Source organism: Cryptomeria japonica, chromosome 10, assembly GCF_030272615.1.
Source record: "Cryptomeria japonica chromosome 10, Sugi_1.0, whole genome shotgun sequence".
Taxonomy (NCBI): Eukaryota; Viridiplantae; Streptophyta; class Pinopsida; order Cupressales; family Cupressaceae; genus Cryptomeria; species Cryptomeria japonica.
The window spans coordinates 800,202,365-800,212,147 of NC_081414.1; positions in this window are offsets into that span (position 1 = coordinate 800,202,365).

Genomic DNA, 9,783 nt, shown 5'->3' on the forward strand with positions numbered 1-9,783 from the left:
TTTATTTATTTAAATTATCCTTTTCCTAAATTAAATAAATATCTTATTTATTTAATTATCCCACTTCTTCTATTAATTAAATAAATCTTTATTTATTTAATTAATTCATTAACCTTTTCTACCTATGACACATGTCATTCATCTCTTATTTCATACACTACCTACCCCTTTCATTATTTTATTATTTCTTTTACCTACCCTCTAATCATAGCCGACCTCCTTTTACACCTCTCAATCTTATCCCTCCATTTCATATAGTGTCTTCTATATAAGGAGATGCTTCCTTCATTATAAAACCCTAATCAATCATTCTAATCATTCATTCTAATCAATCATCCTAATCATTCATGCTAATCATCTTTTATGCAATTGACTACACTACGATCCTACTTGCAACCACATTCCATTCTTTGTTGAGCTCTTGTACACATAAAATCTGAGAGCAAATATATCAAGAAAGATCAATGGAGATAGGAAGAATGGAGATCAAAACCCTATTGGACATGTGATGGTATAATCTTTGTGATTTCATTTGATTTGCATTGTCTTAGGTAATCGTCATATGTTATGGTGGATCTTTGTTGTTGTTAGGCTAGGGTTTTGTGGTTGGATTCATTTAGCCTTTCAATATTGTTATTATTGTTATCCATTTTCACCATATACAGAAGTAATAGTTAACGGTGATCCTAATCCATTCATGTACTGCAATAACCTAAAATCAAAGACTGAGACTATCATTCCCAGTAATCGTGAGGCTATTCCTTCGTCGGCATACATTGATCCTGAGTCATTAAAACCTTCGACATCAAAACAAGGTGAGTTTAAAGGCAAGTTTCAGGACAAAGGCATGGGGGAATATACTTTCAATCAGACCATGTACTTATGACAAGTCATGAGTTCCCCAAAAGAATATGGAAGACCACATCCTAACAAACAAATCTCTGTTATGATGCTCAAATGGGACCCTACTACCTTTCAAAGATGGGGTGAACTAGAAGAGGAAGATTTATACCAATGCTTTTTAGGGACAATGAAGAGGAAACATAAGACTACATCAATCTACCATGTGAGAAATATGGCAAAGGCTTCAAAATTCTACAAAAATTTGGGTATGATGGAAAAAGCCCTCTGGGGTTACGAAAGGAAGGCATCATTGAACATTTACAACCTGAATTGACCTTCAAAAAGGAACGCTCGAAAGGACTTGGTTTCTTAACTTCCAAGGTCCACACCCAAAGGACAGAAGAAGCTTTACAAATCAAAACTGCCAAAATGCAACAAGAGGATCACTATTCCACAGATTCTAACGAATAGGAATGGGGTTCAGACAAATCTTCTAGTGACTATGAGCTGACCAAGACATTTAGAGATCCAGATGAACCCACAGAAGAAGAGGAATTTTATAACAAGTTCAGAGTTGGTCAATAAACAACCCAGAAGGATTCCACATAGTCCTTGTCTCAAGGTTCTAGGTTGAAATCACATAGGATGAGAACACCTATCCCAGAATGCACTGCTAGTGATGATAATTTGGATTCGCCTGTGATCGAGACTGATGAGGAGAGTGCCATTGATGACCTCGATAATTATCTTGACATACCCAAATATAACCACATCTTCACTCTTATCCCCGCTAACTTTGAAGACATTAACGGCCTTCCCCTTGTTCACCACCAACTCATTGACTGGGATCATGAAGGACCTGCACAGTTTGATACATTCCAAAACGATGAAGCTTTTATTGACTATCTGGGCATAAGAGATGATCTTCCCCCTGGAGACCATAAAGCAGGATACACCATAGAACTCAATAGTGTGGCATATTTTGGTGAGGGTGTCGGACCTTGCAGTCGCAAAAATGTGAAAATAAGAACAAATCAAGGGTCTTATGGTGAAAACCACACTGTGGCACTATCTAACCCCAAAAAAGTCAAAAGAAAGGACGTATCTGAGGGTGAAAACCTCTCTGAGGCACCCGAAGATGGAAGGCTTGACATTCTCCTAGCATCATATGAGGAAAAGTCATCCATGTTGGTAGAGGAGACTATCAAAACAAACATTGGTACAGAAGAGGTTCCACACAACATATTCTTAGCTCAATCATTGACAGATTCCGAAAGGTCAAAATTCATAAGTTTCTTCAAAGAGCGAAAAATCAACTTCGCATGGTCATACACTAATATGCCTGGATTGGATCTGGATTTGGTAATGCATCATCTGACAGTCAAACCGGGGGCAAAACCAGTGAAACAGAAATTAAGAAAAATGCATCCACAAGTGGCATTACTAGTCAAAGCAGAACTTGAGAAGTTATAGGATGTTGGATTCATATGCCCAATCGATTATCCTGAATGGATTTCCAACTTAGTGCCTATCAGTAAACCAGATCGCAGCATCAGAATATGTACAGATTTTAGAGACATCGACAAGGCTTGTCCAAAAGATGACTTCCCACTGCCAAATATTGACTTGATTGTTGATCTCACAGTAGGTCATGAAATGTTATCATTGATGGATGGATTCTCTGGGTATAATCAAATAAGGATCGCACCCGAGGATCAACAAAAAACATCATTTACTTGTCTGTGGGTAACTTTCTACTGGAATGTCATGCCTTTCGGGCTAAAGAATGCAGGTGCTACATATCAAAGAGCCATGACTACTATCTTTCATGATCTCATGCACATCACCGTGGAAGATTATGTTGACGACCTCTGGGGCAAATCAATAGACAAAAATACACATTTGGACATACTTTCAATCGTCTTTGATCGATTGGAAAAATACAAAGTAAGATTAAACCCCAAGAAATGTGTCTTTGGAGTAACCTCCAAGAAGCTCCTAGGATTCATTGTATCCAAAAGGGGAATTGAAGCTGATCCAGCAAAAGTTAAAGCCATCTTGGAAATGCAACCACCAAGAAATATTAGTCAACTTCGATCCTTACAAGGCAGACTCCAATCCATCCGAAGATTCATAGCACAACTGGCAGACAAGTGTAATCCTTTTCAGCACCTGCTACATAAAAACATCAAATTCAAATGGGATGATAACTGTCAACAGGCTTTCCAGACGCTCAAAGATTATATTCTAAATCCGCCAGTTTTGATGCCACCAGTTCCAGATCAGCCTCTGTTACTATACATATCAGCTACTCCAACAGCACTGGGGGCACTCTTAGCACAACAAATTGCTGAAGGCAAAGAAAAAGCAGTATACTATATCAGTCGCACATTGGTGGGATATGAGCTAAACTACACACCAATTGAGCGTGCATGTCTCATCGTGGTCTTTGCTTCACAGAAATTATGACATTACATGCTCACTCATAAGACTAAGTTAGTTGCAAGGATAGACCCATTGAAATACCTTCTCAATAAAGCAACACTTACTGGGCAACTAGCCAAATGGGTAATGATCCTGAATGAATTCGACATCGAGTATGTGGACAGAAAAGCAATAAAAGGACAAGCCATCGCAGATCAATTAGCAGATGCTCCCATGAAAGATGACGTTCCTCTAAGTTTTGAATTTTTAGATGAATCCATTCTGACAATGTCACATGCAAAGCCATGGCAACTGTACTTTGACGGCTCATACACATAGCATGGGGCAGGAGCTGGCATCCTCTTTATAACTCCTCAAGGGGATTCTATACCAAAATCATACCACTTATCATTTCCTTGCACTAACAATATAGCGGAATATGAGGCATTAACAACAAGATTACGAATTGCAATTCAATGGAAGATCCAGGAACTTCGTGTTTTTGGGGACTCCCAACTTGTCGTCCGTCAAGAAACTAATGATTACCAAACAAAAGATGAAAAGTTAACGCCTTATAAACAAATGGTGGATGATCTGAAACAACATTTCACAAAGATAGACTTTGAGCAAATACCAAGATAACAGAATCACGTCGCAGATGCCATGGCTACAATTGCTTCACTGATTGATCTACCTCCAAACGAGACCCGCTATGAGTTCTTGGTGGATAACCTTTTGGTCCCTTCATATGAGATCATACCTACTGAGACGCTATGTGTTGTCAGTCCCGAGTCCCAGTTATATGGTTCCATTTTCACATACCTACGTGACAATACTTTACCTCCTGATCTTTCAAAAAACCAACGTCGCACTTTCATTCGCCAATCCTCTCGATATGTCATTTTAGCTGATATCCTATACCGGTGAGGTCTAGATGGTACTCTTCTTAGATGTTTAGAAAGCGACGAAGCTCAGATTGTGTTATGGGAAGTACATGAAGAGATATGTGGTCCACATGCTAGTGGTCCTACCTTGGCCAAGAAACTCATCAGGACTGGATATTACTGGCCCAATATGGAGAAAGACTCATATCAGTTTGTTAAGAAATGTAAGCAATGTCAAATTCATGGAGACCTCATACATGCGCCAACACAAGAACTTCAACCACTTGCGTCTCCTTGGCCCTTTTGTCAGTGGGGACTCAATCTCATAGGCAAGATTCACCCTCCTTCTTCCAATGATCACAAATTCATTATCACTGCCACAGAGTATTTTACAAAATGGATTGAAGTTGTACCTCTCACACAAGTTACTGGAAAACAGATTGCTACATTCATCCTTAACTATATCATTTGCCAATATGGCATTCCTATTTCCATTATCACTGATAACGGGCGTCCCTTCAAAAATCAGGATGTTCGTGAACTCTGTGACTGCTTCCATATCTCTCATCATTTCTCCACACCATATTACCCCCAAGGTAATGGCCAAGCTGAGGCATCTAACAAAACAATCCTTAAAATCCTAAAGAAGACAGTCGATGATGCTGGTCGTAATTGGCATATCCAACTCAATCCTGCACTTTGGGCCTACCACACAAGTATCTACACACCTACAGGAGCTACACCCTATTCACTTATCTATGGCGCTGAAGCTATCTTGCCTATTGAGGTCGAGCTACCCTCTTTAAGGGTTTCTCTACAAAACATCATCAGTGATGAAGATTATAGGGTCTCTCGCTTACAAGAGCTGGAACTACTGGATGAACAAAGACAAACTGCTTTTAATCATCTCAAGGCTTATCAACAACAAATGAGTTGCAGCTACAATCACAAGGTCAAGCCTCGCACATTTGAGGTAGGTGACTTGGTTCTCAGAGAAAATCCTAAAAATCAACAAGACGGAGAGAAGAAGGGCAAGTTCGAACCAAACTGGCTTGGTCCCTATATTATTACAGTAGCATATGGATCTGGGGCATATCATCTCTCACCTACAGAAGGTGAACCTCTGGACGATCCTATCAACAGCATGCACCTTCGTAGGTTCTACACATAGCTCTTTGAAATATCCTAAATTCAAAAATACAAAAAAAATTCAAAAATTCAAAAATACAAAAAAAATTGTAAAACAAAAAAATCGTTACTTGGTAAAAACCTGGCAAACATGCGCCTTATGACACAAAAAAAACATTGAAAAATCAAAAAAATAAAGAGAAATAATTTCATCCAACAGTGAAAACCACTTCGGTGGTGCCCTGGGCAAGTACCATGGTGAAAACTGGGTCACCAGTGCCATGCGTAGAGACATTGCTCCTCCCTCCTTCAGGATTCTCTTTCATCACTTCACTTTGCACACACTCACAACCTATTCGTTCATAATAAAATTACCCATTCCCATCATGGCTTGTTATTGATCTACTCAAGATTGGTTGGCCATTCATAATAAACATTTATTTTCATTCCCTTTCCATCCATAATAAACCAGATCCTATCTGTGGCTAAGGCAAATCCTACGTCTAGTGATGGGTGTGGAACTGCGAGCATCACATGTTTCGAGGAGTATAGTTTCTTCCAGCTTCCTTCAGTCTATCCACGCACTATCCACAATAAAGTAGCATTTGCATCACAGATCTGCAATAAAGTTTCATCTTCTCCACAATAAAGTATCAGTTTCAGATGAGACACAGCAGCAACAATGGGCTTCAACAAATCAAATCTTTCAACAGACTCAGACAACATTATGGTTCAAGTGCTATCTATCTTTTTTGTGAAAGTTAACATTGTGACCACAATCAAATAAGACTTATACAAGTGACAAGAGACACTAAACTATAGTGGATGTTGGTGTCAAGTCTTGGTTTTCTTTTGATTTTATCTTTTTGGTGACATGTCTTTTAGCTTTTTTGGGATGTCTTTGACTAGAAAGGCGAGGATGGGGTATCGTCACCTATTTGTATCTGTTGTTTGTGGATTGTCTTTTAGTAAAATTATGACTTGTCCAAGGATATGAGGACACTGTGAGTCTAGTATGAACTGGGGCATTCCTTGTTTGTGACTGTCTTATCTCCATGCAAATAGGTACAATGACTTTCTAGGTCAAACATATGCCTCGATTGTCATAACCTACTTGACATAATAAAGCTCAATGATGATAACGCACAAGAAGCTCTTTCACTTTCATACCTTCTGTCTTTCATCCCCCTTTCTTGATTGACTTCCATCATCCTTCTTGAGTCCGCATAGCCTGCTATCACATGACTAAGTATAATGACACACCAAAAACATTTGCATTTCATAGAGTTACACCTACATTACCACATATAAGCATTCCATACATACACATAGATATCACAATTGCATCACATCCTGCACACAACACCTGTTAGCACAATTTACATTTACATTATCATATTCATCTGCATTCCATACATTCACATTTGCATCATGCATACGCATTAAACACATAAAAGAACAAAAAGAGGGCATTACATCATATACATATTTGCATCCATAGCATAAAACATACATCATGAAACATCTCATCACATAGGTACACATGCATATAGATACCGCAAAAATGAATCATCTCATATATATAATCATAAAGTGTCATGATACAATGATGTCAAAATAATATGGCTACAAAAAGCACCCGCAGGTGTCTACAATACAAAAATGGTACAATACTGATGCAAAGGGAGCCCTCTACGACTATGATGAACTCCCTCCCTCAGAGCCACCTGGCCTCAAAAGAATCTGAGCCCCTAAAGGACCTGCCCTAGGATCATCTTGCCTATCCCCTCTATCTGGTGGTGGCGGAGGACCCATAACCCCACCACTCGATGCCTGTCTCCTCCGGCTCCCTCTCGTAGATGTTGCTATATGTGACAGTCTATGGAAGCTCCTCACTCATTGATCTATTGGCACTGCACCATAGTAGAGGTCTCTCCAGTAGGCGATCTCCTCCCCTGCTCGCAGGACATAAGCATATCCTGCCCCTGTATCCTCTGTTGTCTGTCTCCTTGCCCTCAGTGCTGTCTCAGCCTCTGTATAGCACTAGATAGCCTGATCCTACTCTCCCTCGGTATCTCTGAGCCTCATCCTGAGCTGATCCCTCTCCCTCTCCAACTCCTGGATCTCATCTGCCTAGCCCTGGCAGATCTCCCTCAGCTCTAACAGCTCATCCTCCACTAGGTCAGCCCCCTCTGCCTCTACCTATGGCTCCCCCTCTATGGGTGCCTGCCCTTATGCCTATACCTGTACCTGTACTGGTGCCTGTACTGGTACCTGTCTCTGTTTCTATCCCTATATCTGTACCTACCTGGGACCTTGTGCTGCTGGCACTTGTAAAGGCAATCCACCGCGACTCCTCACCACCCGAGCCTGCCTCTCCTCTCCACCCTCCCTCCGAGGTGCAACCCGCCTCTCTCCAACTACTCCCCTCCTCCTCCGTCGGCCTCTGCCCCCATCACCTCCACCATCATCCTCATCACCACCCCCATCTCCATCCAATGCCTCTCCAAGATCTGTCAATCATGGGAATGGATGCTCTGCCCAATATGTTGTATACTCAGCATCCATCCCGACATCCTCGATCTCTGGCCACATGTCCCAAGGTAGGGAATCATCTCTACCAGCTGTGTCACTGCCTGATCATATGATAGCAAGGGCCCAAACTGTGCCTGATCTCTCACTGTACGGGCATACATGCCTGAGCCCCAGGGCATCCTCTGAATCCGGCCAAACTGTCAGCCAACCCTGTCCACAAGATGTCTCTCCAGCACATAGGGCATCCGCCCAATCAGGTAACTACTCTGAAAGGTGTAGGGCAGCTCAACTGCATCATCCTCCCACTGCTCGTAGCCCAGATATGGTCTCCATATGACCACATCAATGTCATCTATGACTCGCTGCCAATGCTCTAGCCTGCCAATCCGTGGCTGTGATGTGATCATATCATACAGATGAATAAAGCTGCATCCATGACCCCTGCCCCTGATGTGTATCGGTCGGGTAACCGGCAGATGCTCATAGGCCCATACCTGCAGCAGTGTCACTCCACAGCCCAATCCCACTGATCCATGATAAACGAACTAATGAAGCTCATAATACAAATGGGCCAGCACACATGGTCCCCAGGCATATCTGGTGTGCTACGTCACCAGTGTCTCCAATGCTCCTCCCTAGCCCATAGCCAACCCCCGTGTTGCCCTGTCCGGACACAGGAACCCACTAATAGCTCCTCCAATCACTGTCGGCAATGCTAACCTTGTGGCTTTCATGGTGTCCCATGCCACATGTCCTGCCCTCATCTCTAGTCCTGGGTCCTGAAATACCTGTCTCAATGCCTCCCTGTCTCCATCTCGATCGTATGGGATTAGCTCCCCATCGATCGGTACCCGCAGAATCCTATAGACATCCTCCAAGGTGACTGTCATCTCACCCATCGGTAAATGGAATGTGCACGTCTCAGAGTGCCATCTCTTAGCCAGCGCAGTCGGCAAACCCATGTTTGCCTGAAACTCAGGCACATACAGCACATGTCTCAATCTCATCTCCTCGATGGCATCTCTGTCCTCGAACGACAACTCAGGCGCAACCTTTGCATCGATGGGAATCTCTCCCGTGACTCCAGCATCGGCAAATACTCCTGCAGTCAAGAAAATCAATCATGTCAGTCATAGTGGCATTCACTGTTTATCACAAAATGCTACTTGTTATCTAAATGCATATGGCTATCTATCCTAGTGACACTCACTGTTCATCACAAAGTGTTGCTTCTACCCTAGTGACACTCACTGTTCATCACAAAGTGTTGCTATTTATCTTAGGAGTACTCACTGTTCATCACAAAGTACTACGTGTGTGACACTCCCTATTCATCACAAAGTGTTACTCACATTTGCACTCCCTGTTCATCAAAAAGTGTTGCTCATACTCTAGTACTCCCTGTTCATCACAAAGTACTCTCTCTTGGTACTCACTGTTCATCAAAAAGTGCCTTGATCTATCCTAGTCTTCCTAGAGGACCTGCTTGAGTGTATCCTCTCAGCAGCTTATCCAATCGATAGCATATGTTCATCACAAAACTATCGATTTGACCTAGAAAACCAAATCTTAACACAAATGCGCTTACCTGACATAAACGCGCTTACAGACTGCACAGACGTGCCTAAAAAACACAGATGTGCCTGATTGACATAGACATGCCTATGCTCAGCACAGACGTGCCTGGGAGACACAGACGTGCCTTCTTGGCACAAATGCACCTGAAAAACACAGACGCGGTCGCAATTGACACAGACGCGGGTCAAGACATAGACGCGCCTGGCACAAACACAGACACATCTGGCACCAATGCAGACACGCCTGGACATTTTTTGACACTTTTGGACCCTAGTCTAAGTGCATTTATAACCCTATCTAGCATGCATTAATGACAAAATTAAATGCGTCGAAGTACGAGGAGGTTTGGTGGTACTTACCAGCTCTCCTACCTCTGCTAGCCTCTAAAATC